Consider the following 14,338-nt stretch of genomic DNA (forward strand, 5'->3'; position numbering starts at 1 on the left):
TCCACAGCACTCAGCCTTCTCTTGGCGCCAGTCCTTGACAGGGTACCTGGCAAGGCACATCTGTGGGCATAGCTGGGGCTCTTCTTGGTTCTCAAGGACCTAACAAATGCCAACCTTTTCTCCAGGCCTCAAGAAAAGGTATTGGAATACAAGTGAGGGAAAAGGACACAAAAAAGCTTTTATCAATACTTTATAGATACATATGTAAACACTCACTGGAAAAGACCCTGATGCTGGGAAAGATTGAAGGCAGGAGGAGAAGGGGACGACGGAGGATGAGATGGTTGGATGGCATCACCAGCTCGATGGACGTGAGTTTGGGCAAGCTCTGGGAGTTGGTGATGGACAGGGAAGCTTGGCGTGCTGCAGTCCATGGGGTCACAAAGAGTCAGACACGACTGAGAGACTGAACTGAACTGAACTGAACTGATGCAAACACAAAATATACACTACCAGCAAAGTATGTACGAATGTATACATATTTTTATGATATAAACCATTCATGGGGACTTCCCTGGTGGTCCAGTGGTTAAGATTCTATCCTGCAATGCAGGGGATGCTGGTTCGATCCCTGGTGAGGGAATAAGATCCCACAAGCTGCGGAGCAACTAACCCTGCATGCCACCGCTCGAGAGTCTGTGAGCTGCCACAAAGATCCTGAGTGCACCAACTAAGACCTGATGCAATCTAATCAACTAATTAATTAAAATAAATTATTCAAGAGCATTGATATTCTTGTCATTCTTAGTAACCATGAGTCCCCTGCTTCCATCATTTCCTTGGGGCACAACTTTAAGAAAAAATTGCTACCCGAAGGCAAGACTTAACCCTGAATGCTCCAACACAGTCAGGACCACCATTAGCCTGAGATCAAAGGGTGGGTCTCAGCCTCTGCTGCTACTCATGGGATCTCGGAGGCAAGGAAAGCCACATTCCTCGGGAAACTGTCCCAAGTTAAACTAATTTTACCTGAATGTGGGCCTCCCTGCCTTAAGCCACCATCCTTCCAATCCTTCAGGGCTGCTGCGGAATGAGGAGGGAGAAGAGACTTCGGAGGACTCACCTTCTGACCCCTAAATTCAGGATCAGGGGTGGGTAAGCACCTAGCCAGCATATTAAAAAGCAGAGACATCACTTTGCCAACAGAAGTCCATATAGTCAAAGCTATGACTTTTCTAATAGGCATATATGGATGTGAGAGTTGGACCATAAAGATGGCTGAAAGCCAAATAATTGATGCTTTTAAACTATGGTGCTGGAGAAGACCCTTAAGAGTCCTTTGGACTGCAAAGAGATCAAATCAGTCAATCCTAAAGGAAATCAAACCTGAATATTCGTTGGAAGGACTGATGCTGAAGCTGAAGCTCCAATACTTTGGCCACCTGATGCAAAGAGCTGACTTATTAGAAAACACCCTGATGCTGGGAAAGACTGAAGGCAAAAGGAGAAGTGGGTGGCAGAGGATGAGATGCTTGGATGGCATCACCAACACAACGGACATGAGTTTGAGCAAACTCTGGGAGATAGTGAAGGACAGGGAAGCCTGGCATGCTGCAGTCCATGGGGTCACAGAGTCAGACATGGCTGTGACTGAACAACAGCACCAACAACACGCAGAGTTCAGTTTAATGTAAAGTCCTGGCTGTTTGAGATGCCAGAGCCTGCCTGCAATGTGGACTCTCTGTGGGTGCATTTTGGAGAATGGGCATTAAGACCCTTTTCTAAAGTTGACCTATACCCATGAAGATAAGAATTGCATTAAGAAGACTTTAGGCTAAGTGACTGATGAGAAGCACTGTCAACCTTTCCAGCAAGAACTCCATGGCCACTGGGCCATCAGTCCTTGGAGATGTAGAAAACCCATCACCTACCTCGATGGCTGCTGTTACTTTTATTAATTTTTTAAAACCACCTCTAAATCTTGATGATTTATGTTTAAATGAGATAGAAAATGTACCTGAAGTGATGTTAAAGTTCATAGATAAAGGCAGGAACTACTGAGGAAATTGGTTGAGATACGACAGTTTTTAAACTCTTGATAAATACAGTGGTGAATTTTGAAAGTGTTCCCTCTAGGATCAAGACAACATTCATTGTATTTCAACACTGAAGGTCTTAGTCACCACAGCAAGGCAAGAAAAATAAATAAAAGGCATAATGACAGGAAAGGAATGAATAAAACTGCATTTATTCTTAACTGAAAGATTATATACTTAGAAAACCTAAAGTAATTGACAAACTATTAGAATTGATGAATTAATGTAGCAGAATCGCAAGATACAGGGTCAATATACAAAAGTCAATTGTATTTTCTATATACTACCAATAAACAATTGAAAATGAAATTTCAAATACAAAGTTTATGAGAGTATCATAAAGCATTAAATACATTGGAATACATTTAGTGAAAGATGGGCATGAGCTTGACATTGAAAACCACAAACCACGGTTGAGAGAAATTAAAGAAAACCGACAGGGAAATCCCTGGCAGCCAAATGGTTAGGACTTGGCCCTTTCACCGCCAGAACCCAAGTTCAATCCCTGGTCAGGGAACTAAGACTGCAAGTCACGAGGTGCAGCCAAAACAAGAAAAAAAAGAAAGAAAAAAGGGAAAGGAAGAAAAGTGTCATGAGGAAAAGTATCATTAAGGAAAGAGAAAGCCTACGTAAGTAGAGAAATACTCCATTTTTGTGAGTTGGAAAGCTCAATATTACTAAGATGTCCATTCTCTCCCAATTTTATTCCATTCACCATCCCAGCAGACATTTTCCAGAACTTAATGAGCTGATTCTAAAAATTTTTGGAAAGCTAAAGGACCACAGATAGCTAGAACTATCATAAAGGAAAAGAAAAAAGTTGGAAGACTTATACTATAAGATTTCAAAACTTACAATAAAGAGGCAGCAATTAAGACAGCGTTATATGGGTATCAAATTTGGATAGTCCGTGGACTTCCCTGGTCATCCAGTGGTCAAGACTTGGACTTCCACTGAAGGGGGTGTGGGCTCAATCTCTGGTCAGGAACTAAGATCCCACAGGCCACATGACACGAAAGGCCAGAAAAAAATTTTTTTTTGGATAGTCCAATAGGAAGTCTAGAATAAATATACACACACACACAATTGGTTTTCAATAAGGATTCTAATGCAATTCAATGGGGAAAGGAAAATATGAAAATATTTTAAAACAGAGTTAGAACATATAGATATTTGTATGGAAAAAATTAACCTTAATAAGGCTGAAAGTGAGCAGGAAATGTGTAAAACATGACTGACAAAGGACTCATACCCAGAATATAAAAAGAACTCCTACAAGTCAATGAGAAGACAATTCAATTTAAAAATGACCTAAGATTTAAATACTTCATGAAAGATACAGGAATAACCAACAGGTAATGGCAAAGTCCTCAGCCTCGCTGGTCATCTTAGAAATGCAAAGTAAAACCACAATGAGATACCACTTCATACCCACTTGAATTACTAAAATTAAAAGACTGATATTGCCAAACGTTGCAAGGATGTGGACCAACTGTATTGTTTATAACTTGGTGGTGAGAGTATAAAATGATACAGATACTATAGAGTTTAGCAATTTCTTACAAAAACTAAACATATGCCTACCCTATGATCCAGCAATTCTATTCCTATATACCCAAGAGAAATAAAATTATGTCTACACAAAGTCTTATACAAGGAAGTTTATAGTAGTTTTATTTATAATAGCCCAAAATGGAAAGAACTAAAACTCCCATCAAGAGAAGAGTTGATAAACAAATTGTGGTTTAGCCAAAATTAGAAATGCTACTCATCAACTGAAAAAAAAAAAAAAAAAACTGATGCAAGCAACAACATGGACAAATCTCAAAACCATTTCTAGTGAGAGTACCAGACACGAGAGTCCTTTACCGTATGACTCCACTCATATCCCAAAAAACCCATCATAAGTTTAAAACATCATAAATCAGAAATGCATTTAATATACCTAACTTAACAAATATCACAGCTTAGCCAAGTACAGAACACGTATATCAGCCAACAGTTGGGCAAAACCATCTGACACAAAGCCTATTTCATAACAAGTGCTGAATATCTCATGTAATTTATTGGTTACTGTACTGAAAGTGAAAAACACATGGCTGTCTGGGTCCGGAATCGTTTGAGTGTATCAGTGGTTCACCCTGTGATAGCGGGACTGCCGCTGCCAGCATCGCAAGAGTGTAGTGGACCACATATCGCTACCGCTGGAAAAGATCAAAATTCAAAATGCAGAGTACAATCTACTGAATGCCTATTGCGTTTGCACCCATCACGAAGTCAAAAAATTGTCAAACCATCGTAAGCTGGGCAATGTCCAAACGAAGTTCAAGAACAGACAAAATGGATCTACTGGAGAAATTAGAACAGTGGTAGCCTGGACTGAGTGACTTCACTTTCACTTCCATGCATTGGAGAAGGCAATGGCAACCCACTCCAATGTTCTTGCCTGGAGAATCCCAGGGACGGGCGAGCCTGGTGGGCTGCCGTCTATGGGGTTGCACAGAGTCGGACACGACTGAAGAAACTTAGCAGCAGCAGCAGCCTGGGAAGAATTGATTGAAAAGAGGTTTTATTCACTGCTCTAAAACTCCTCTGGGGACTTCCCTGGTGGTCTAGTGGTTAAGAATTCCCCACCAATACAGGGAACACAGGTTCGATCCCTGGTCCACGAAGATTCCACATGCCAGAGAGCAACTGAGACTGTCCTACAACTACTGAAGCTTGTGTGCCTAGAGCCCATGCCTCACAAAAAGAGAAACCACAGCACCCCAGCTAGAGAGTAGCTCCCACTCTCTGCAACTAGAGAAAAGCCTGTGCAGGAGCAAAGACCCAGCACAGCCAAAAATAAATAAGTAAACTTTTTTTTAAAAAGAGGCAACCAAAGGATAGGTTAAAAAAAAGAAAAAAAGGCTCCTCTCACTCTACTTACTCATACCTCCCTTTGACTAATTCCAGACAATCAGTGATATTTTCAGTCTCCACAATTTCACCTTTTCCAGAATATCAAACATTTGGAATCATTCAGCACATGACCTTTTCAGACTGGCTGCTTTCACTTAATAATTCACATTTAAGGTTCCTCCATGTCATTCCATAGCTTGACAGCTCATTTCTTCCTAGTTCACTGCCTGGATGTACCAGTTTAAACCATTCACCTACTGAAGGACATCTTGCTTGCTTCCACGTTTTGGTAATTATGACTAAAGCTGCTATAAACATCTGTGACGAGGTTTTGGTGTGGACACAGTCCTTTGGGTAAAAATCAAGGAGTATGATTGTTGGAGCAGATGGTAAAAATATATTTTGTTTTATAAGAAACAAACAAACAGTCTTCCAAAGTGCTGTACCATGGTGCCTTCCCCCCAGCGATGACTGAGAGTTTCTGCTCCACAGAATCACCAGCATTTGTCTTCTCAGTGTTCTTTGGCTACTCTTACAGGTGTGTAGTGATACTTCACTGTCATTTTAAAATCCAATTCCCGAATAAAAGATGTTGAACATATTTTTCATTTGCTTACTTGTCATCTGGATATCTTCTTTGATGAGTAACTGTCTGGGTCTTTTGCCCATTTTTTAAAAAATTGAGCTATTCTTCTTCTTATTGTTGATTTTAAGAGGTTTTTTTTTTTTTTGTATATTTTGGATAACTGTACACTATCAGATATGTCTTTTGCAAAGGTTTCTCCTAGTCTGTGGCTTGTGTTCCCATTCTATTGACATTGATTTTTGCAGAATAGACGATTTTGATTGCAATGAACTCTGAAAAGTGAAAGTGAAAGTCACTCAGTCGTGTCCAACTCTCTGTGACCCTATGGACTATACAGTCCACAGAATTCTCCAGGCCAGAATACTGGAGTGGGTAGCCATTCCCTTCTCCAGGGGATCTTCCCAACCCAGGGATGGAACCCAGCTCTCCCACATTTCGGGTGGATTATTTACCAGCTGAGCCACCAGGGAAGCCCTAGAATACTGGAGTGGGCGGCCATTCCGTTCTCCAGCAGATCTTCCCAACCCAGGAATCGAACCGGGGACTCCTGCATTGCAGGCAGATGCTTTACCAGCTGAGGAAGTCTAGTTTATTAATTATTTCTTCCAGGGATTGTGCCTTTGGGGTCACACTGAAAATCACTGTTATATCCAAGGTGAGATTCATCGAGCTTCTTGTTATTAAGTACAATATCAGCTGCATGTATTTTGTCGATGTTCTTTATCAGGCTCACAAAGTTCATCTCTACTGCTGAGACTTTTTATCATGAATAGATGTTGGATTTTGTCAAATGCTTTTTCTGTGTGTATTCATACGATCATGTGATTTTTCTTCTTTAGCCTGTTGATGTGATGGATAACATTGATTTTTTAAAATTTTATTTGGCTATGTTGATTCTTAATTGCAGCACACAGGATCTTTGCTGGGTCATGTAGGATCTTTCGTTGTGGCTCACGGCCTCAGCTGTTGCAGCTATTTGCAGCTTGCGGGTTCAGCAGCCCCATAGTATGTGGGATCTTAGTTCCCCGATCAGGGATTGAACTTGTGTCTCCTGCATTGCAAGTTGGATTCTTAACCCCTGGACCATCAGGGGAATCTCCCATTAATGGGTTTTTGAATACGCAACCAGCTTTGCATATCTAGGATAAATTCCACTTGACTGAAGTGAAGTTGCTCAGTTGTGTCCGACTCTTTGCAACCCCATGGACTGTAACCTACAGGGCTCCTCCATCCATGGGATTTTCCAGGCACAAATACTGGAGTGGGTTGCCATTTCCTTCTCCAGAGGATGTTCCTGACCCAGGGATCAAACCCAGGTCTCCCACAGGGTAGGCAGATACTTTATTGTCTGAGCTACACTTGAACAGGTGTATAATTATTTTCATACATTGTAGATTTGTTTGCTAATATTTTGTTAAAGATTTTTGCACTTGATCATGAGAGATAATGGTCTGCAGTTTCCTTTTCTTATAATCCGCCCCTCTGCCCTGTTTTAGTAGTAGGGAAATGCTGGCCTCATAGAATGAATTTTAAGTAAAGTTGACCCCTGAACAATACTAGCTTGAGCTGTGTAGGTCCACTTATACATGGATATTTTTCAGTAGTAAATACTACAGTACCACATGATCTCTGATTGGTTGCATCCATGGATACACAGGAACCACAGACACAAGGGCCAACTGTAAATTATACACCAATTAACCCCTGCATTGTTCAAGGGTCAATTGTGTTCCCTCCACTTCTATCTTCTGAAAGAGACTGTTGACAGAACTGGTATACTTTCTTCATTTAATGTCTAGTTAGAATTCACCAGTAAGCCCATCTGAGTATTGTGCTTTCTGTTTTGGAAGGTTATTAATTATTGACTGAATTCCTTTAATAGATATATACCTATTCAGATTGTCTGTTTCTTCCTAGTTTTAGCAGACTGGATCTCTCAAGGGATTGGTCTAGTTCCCCCATGGTATCAAATTTGTAGGCAGAGAGTTGTTCAAAATATTCCTTTATTATCCTCTTAATGTCCCATGGAATCTATAGTAATGCCCCCTCTTTCATTTCTGATACTAGTAATTTGTGCCTTCTCTCTGTTTTTCTTAGTGATTTGGCTAGAGGCTTGTCAACTTTATTGATCTTTCAAAAAAAACCACCAGCTTTTGTTTCTGTTGATTTTCTCTACTGATTTCCTATTTTCAATTTTACTTATAATTCTGATGTAATTTTAAAAATTTCTTTTCTTGCTTAGTTTGGATTTAGTTTGCTCTTCTTTTCTAGTAGCATCTGGTCCCATCACTTCATGGAAAATAGATGGGGAAATAGTAGAAACATTGTCAGACTTTATTTTGGGGGGCTCCAAAATCACTGCAGATGGTGATTGTAGCCATGAAATTAAAAGATGCTTACTCCTTGGAAGGAAAGTTATGACCAACCTAGATAGCATATTGAAAAGCAGAGACATTACTTTGCCAACAAAGGTCTATCTAGTCAAGGCTATGGTTTTTCCAGTGGTCATGTATGGATGTGAGAGTCGGACGGTGAAGAAAGCTGAGCGCCGAAGAATTGATGCTTTTGAACTGTGGTGTTGGAGAAGACTCTTGAGAGTCCCTTGGACTGCAAGAAGACCCAACCAGTCCATCCTAAAGGAGATTGGTCTTCTTTGGAGAATGCTCATTGGAGAGACTGATGCTGAAGCTGAACCTCCAATACTTTGGCCACCTGATGTGAAGAGTTGACTCATTGGAAAAGACCTGATGCAGGGAGGGATTGGGGGCAGGAGGAGAAGGGGACGACAGAGGATGAGATGGCTGGATGGCATCACCGACTCAATGGACATGAGTTTGGGTGGACTCCGGTAGTTGGTGATGGACAGGGAGGCCTGGCGTGCTGCGATTCATGGGGTCGCAAAGAGTCGGATACAACTGAGCAACTGAACTGACTGACTGACTAAAGGTAGAAGCTTAGATTATTGATTTTAGATCTTTTTTCTTTTCTAATATGTATGTGTGTGTGTGCTCAGTTGTGTCTGACTTTTTAAGACCCCATGGACTACAGCCCTCCAGGCTCCTCTTTCCCTTGGATTTCCTAGGCAAGAATACTGGAGTGGGTTGCCAGTTCCTTCTCCAGGGGATCTTCCCAATCCAGGATCAAACCCAAGTCTTATGCACTGGCAGGCAGATTCTTTACCACTGAGCCACCTGGGAAGCCCTTTTTAATACACATATTTCAACAATGCTATAAATTCTCTAAGCACTGCTTTCAATGTATCCCACAAATTATAATAAGCTCTATTTTCACTTTCATTAGTGCAAAATACTTTTGAAATTTCTTCTTTGACTCTTTAAAATATTTAATACTTTAAACAACATACTTCTAAAGTATTATTTTAAAGTATTATTTAAAATATTATTTTGAAATATTTTAAAGTATTAAAGTATTTGAGGCTTTCCAGCAATCTTTTTGTTATTAATTTCTAGTTTAATTCTGCTGCTGCTGCTGCTGCTGCTAAGTCACTTCAGTCATATCCAACTCTGTGTGACCCCATAGACGGCAGCCCACCAGGCTCCCCCATCCCTGGGATTCTCCAGGCAGGAACACTGGAGTGGGTTGCCATTTCCTTCTCCAATGCATGAAACTGAAAAGTGAAAGTGAAGTCGCTCAGTCATGGACTCTTCGCGACCCCATGGACTGCAGCCCACCAGGCTCCTCCGTCCGTGGGATTTTCTAGGCAAGAGTACTGGAGTGGGGTGCCAGTGCCTTTTGTGGTCCAAAAGCAGACACTGTATGGTTTCTATATTTTTTTTTTTGACAGGAAATAGCATTTATTGTCGGAGAAGGCAATGGCACCCCGCTCCAGTACTCTCACCTGGAAAATCCCATGGATGGAGGAGCCTGGTGGGCTACAGTCCATGGGGTTGCTAAGAGTCAGACACGACTGAGCGACTTCACTTTCACTTTTCACTTTCATGCATTGGAGAAGGAAATGGCAACCCACTCCAGTGTTCTTGCCTGGAGAATCCCAGGGACGGGGGAGCCTGGTGAGCTGCCATCTATGGGGTCGCACAGAGTCAAACATGACTGAAGCGACTTAGCAGCAGCAGCAGCAGCAGCATTTATTGGTGAGCATGATTAAGGAGGGGACAGCATGGATGCTCATGAGTGCAGGGCCCACCATTTGTCCAGGGGACCACGATTAGGGATGTATTTGACCCCACAGCCATCTGGGATGAGTCGCTTTTCTGCCACCATGTTCTCAAATTCATCCGCATTGAACTTGGTAAATCCCCACTTCTTAGAGATGTGGATCTTCTGGCGGCCAGGGAACTTGAACTTGGCCCGGCGGAGGGCTTCAATCACATGTTCCTTGTTCTGCAGCTTGGTGCGGATGGACATTATGACCTGGCCAATGTGGACCCTGGCCACTGTGCCCTGGGGCTTTCCAAAGGCACCACGCATACCTGTCTGGAGTCTAGATTGGGAAACAGCAGGCCAGTCATGAATGCCCACTAGGAAGAGTTGTCTCCAAGGTCCCTTAGGGCAACCTGTACAGGCAACAGGTTGCGTACACTACCAAGGAGGCTGTTATTTGCAGCCACTGCACACTGGGCCCCCATGGGGAAAAGAACACTGTCAGGGTTTCTATTCTTTTAAATTTGTTAAAGTGTGCTTTATGACCCAGAAAGTGATTTTGCTAAATGTTCGCTGTAAGGTTAAGGAGAATGTGTAATATGCTCTTGTTAACATTGAGGATTGTTATGTCTTCCTGTTGTATTAATATATAATCCCCCTCTTTATCCCTGATAACTTTGTTTGCTCTGAAATTTCTTCTCTGAAGTAATACAGCTACTCCTGCTTCCTTTTGAGTATATTAGCATAGTACATCTTTCTCCATTCTTTTACTTTTAATCTATATATCTTTATATTCAAAGTTGGTTTCCTGTAGTTCGGTCTTGTTTTTGAATCCATGTGACAATCTCCATTTTTTAACTGGTGTATTTAGACCACTGATGTTTAAAACATACATAAGCATTCACAGTCAAATACATTGTTGCTATTATTATTTGGAACAACTTATCTGTGAAGCATAAAAGGTTTTATTTTACTTTACTTTTATGTATTCATTCTCCAATGCTCTTCCTTTATATAGATTTGAGTTTCTCACCTATATAGTTTTCCTTCTGTCCGAAGAACTTTTTAACATTTCTTGCAAGGTAGGTATACTGGCAATAAATTCCTTCCATTTCTGTTTGAGAAAGTATTTCTCTTTCACTCGTGAAGGATAATTTCACAGGGTACAGAATTCTAAGTTGGTGCTTTGTTTTTGTTTTTTCCCTTTAACACTTCAGACACTTCACTGAACTCTCTTCTTGCTTGCTTGCATGGTTTCTGAGATGTCAGATGCAATTCTTAACCTCTGCTCCTTTATAAGTGAGGTGTCCCCCGCTCCCATCTTCTTTCAGAATGTTTCTCTCTATCTTTGACTTTCTGAAGTTTGAATATGATGTGGGGAGGGGATTTATTCTGCTCGGTGTTCTCTGAGCTTCCTGGATCTGTACTTTGATGTCTGACATTAATTGGGGAAAATTCTCAGTCATTATGGCTTCAAACATTTCTTCTGTCCCTTTCTATCTTCTCCTCTGGTATTCCATTATACCCATCATACTTTTGTACTTGTCCCATAATTCTTGGATAGTCCGTCCTGTTCTGTTTTGGGAATTTTTTCCTCAGTCTTTTTTCTCTTTATTTTTCAGTTTTGGAAGTTTCTAGCATCATATCCTCAAGCTCAAAGCTCTTTCCTTGGCATGTCCAGTCTACTAATGAGCCCATCAAAGGTATCCTTCATCTCTGTTACAGTGGCTTTGATCTCCAGCATTTCTTTTTCATTCTCTCTTAGAATTTCCGTCTTTCTCTTTACATCATCTGGTTTTGCACATTGTCTACTTTTCCCATTAAAGCTCTTAACATATTAATTGTAGGCATAATCTGATAATTCCAACATTTCCACCATATCTGATTCTGGTTCTGATGCTTAGTCTCCTCAAACTGTGTTTTTGCCTTTCAGAATGCCTTGTAAACATTTACTGAAAGGTAGACAAGATATACTAGGTAGACAGGATACGCTGCAGTCAACAGACCTTTAGTGATGTGAGAGTAAGGTTTGGGGTACAGAAGGGTTGCACAATCCTGCTATCAGGTCTCAACTTTTTGGTGAGCTGGTGGACCATGCCCTTCACTGGTGCTTCTCGGTTCTCACTCCCCACCCGTAGGTGGGATAGCATAGCTAGAGTGGCCTGGAGTTGGCACTTCCCTTCCCCCAGGTAGGCCAGGCCCTGGGAAGACAGCTTCTTCTCAGAGCAGACCTTGTTGAGAAGAACAGAAGTCTCTGGCACATTTCAAAGTGGTCCTTTCCCTTCCTCCTGCTGGAAGCATTTTCCTCCAGGATTCACTGTAGGGGCTTCCCTGATAGCTCAGTTGGTAAAGAATCCGCCTGCAATGCAGGAGACCCCAGTTCGATTCCTGGGTGGGAAAGATCTGCGAGAGAAGGGATAGGCTACCCATTCCAGTATTCTTGGGCTTCCCCTGTGGTTCAACTGGTAAAGAATCCACCTGCAATGTGGGACACCTGGGCTGGGAAGATTCCCTGGAGAAGGGAAAGGCTACCCACTCCAGTATTCTAGCCTGGAGAATTTCAAGGACTGTATAAGACATGGGGTGGCAAAGAATCGGACAAGACTGAGCGACTTTCACTTTCACTATTCACTGCAGATGAGTGAGGACCTGGTGGAGCTCCAGGAAGTAAAAAACTCCCAGAAGCGTAAGTTCCACCTCCAGCGACTGGGCACCCCTGAAGTTTAGGATGTGTTTTTGCTTTCTCTTACCAAGTTTCAATTGTCATAATTAAGTGTACTATATGTTGATTTGCGGAGAAGGCAATGGCAACCCACTCCAGTATTCTTGCCTGGAAAATCCCATGGATGGAGGAGCCTGGTAGGCTGCAGTCCAGGGGGTCTCGAAGAGTCGGACACGACTGGGCGACTTCACTTTCACTTTTCACTTTCATGCATTCGAGGAAGAAATGGCAACCCACTCCAGTGTTCTTGCCTGGAGAATCCCAGGGACAGTGGGGCCTGGTGGGCTCCCGTCTGTGGGGTCGCACAGAGTTGGACACGACTGAAGTGACTTAGCAGCAGCGTATGTTGATTTGATACATTTATATGTTGCAACGTGATTATCACCGTGGCGTTCACTAACAGCTGTATCATGTCACATAATTATCATTCCTTTTTTTTTTTGTGGCGGGAACAATTATGATCTAGTCTCTTAGCAACTCTGAAGTTTATGACTCGGTATTATTGACCGTAATCACTATGTGATGCATTACCTCTCCCACCTGAAGTTTTCAGCTCTCAGACTTGTCCACACTGAGCCTCCAGCAATTTGTCGATTACAGGTTAGGTTTCCCTACACTGGTGCTGGCTCCCGTGGAGGTTTCTGCTCCGCTATGTTTTGTTTTTAAATTAACTATATTTATGTATAATTTATATATAATAAAATGTACCCACTGTAAGTAAACAGTTGCATAAGTGCTGACAAACGTACATACGCCTGTGTAACTTTCACCCCTTTGCCTGGATTATTCAGCTTCCTGCATCGTTTAGTATGCAGCTAGGCCTGAGAACCACACTCTGTTACTCTCTGTCATCCGTTGCCAACTGAGGGCTCGGGACTACCACTTCTGAGGTTATTCACTTATTTCTGGAGCTTAGTTTCTTCACATCCTCTGTTCTTGGATGGAACATCTGTGAGCACAACCCCACCACAAGAGTACCAATTTGCTGATCCCTAATGTTAAAGAATCAGGCTAACAGTGAACACAGAAAATTTACTTACATGGTCAATTCATCAACCCTGGCACTTCCCCGGTGGTCCAGTGGCTAAGACTCTGCATTCTCAATGCAGGCGGGGCCCGGGTTCGATCTTTGGTCAGGAAACTAGATCCCACACGCTTGAACTAAAAAATCCTGCCTGGCTCAATGATGATCAAAGATTCCGCATGCTACATCTAAGACCCAGTGAAGCCGAATAAATAAATATTGAAAAAGAGACAGACAAAAAAAAAAAAACCTCAACAGGGACTTCCCTGGTATCCAGTGGTTAAGACTCCACACTTCAAATGCAGGGAGCACAGGTTTAATCCCTGGTTAGGGAACTAAGATCCCACATACCATGTGGTGTAGTCAAAAAAAAAAAAAAAAACCAAACAGTTCATCAGTCCTTCACATGTGTATTAAGCTTGTACCAATTTCCTACAGCTGACTCCTGCCTCCCCACCACTCGACTTTAGCTGCCTTTGGATTGTAAGAACTTCTTTCCTTTTCCTGCTCACCTTCCCTGGGGAATGCAGTCACCTCCTCTCCCATCAGGGCGCAATGAACAGCCTGGGCTGACTCTCTGTCTTCATCTTCCCTCATCTCCCTTAAAGTTCTCTGTCTCAGGTAAGTCCCATTTCAAATCCCACCTCCACCATGAAGCCTTCCTCCCCCAGCTAGAATTACTGGTACCAGACACTTGAGCGCATAATCACGCTCCAGATGCCCTTGGCCCTCACCTTGCTCTAGTTGTTTTAAACAATCAAATTCAATTAAACAAACATGGAATCAGTTGAGGGCTTTCTTCGGACAAGGCGTAATGCTGGGTTGTGGGCAATAACGGAATGGTGACTAAGGCACAAAATACACAGGGTCCCTGCCCTCAGCTGACAGACTGTAAACACGAGTAATAAGCTTTGCCCAAGGTGAGGGGTTTCTGGGTGCTGGGGAGA

At 42.2% G+C, this 14,338-nt stretch overlaps 1 protein-coding gene and 1 non-coding gene across 2 annotated transcripts in view; both read right to left on the reverse strand.

Annotated features, from left to right (window-relative positions):
* Positions 1–14,338, reverse strand: part of B4GALNT3 (beta-1,4-N-acetyl-galactosaminyltransferase 3) — a 97,485-nt gene that overhangs the window by 60,485 nt on the left and 22,662 nt on the right. The gene's annotated exons all lie outside the window — the stretch shown is intronic.
* On the reverse strand, positions 10,031–10,167 carry LOC138988036 (small nucleolar RNA SNORA70). The gene has a single exon (XR_011464380.1). It is a non-coding gene; the product is annotated as a small nucleolar RNA SNORA70 (small nucleolar RNA).

This window comes from Bos mutus, chromosome 5, assembly GCF_027580195.1.
Source record: "Bos mutus isolate GX-2022 chromosome 5, NWIPB_WYAK_1.1, whole genome shotgun sequence".
Lineage (NCBI taxonomy): Eukaryota > Metazoa > Chordata > Mammalia > Artiodactyla > Bovidae > Bos > Bos mutus.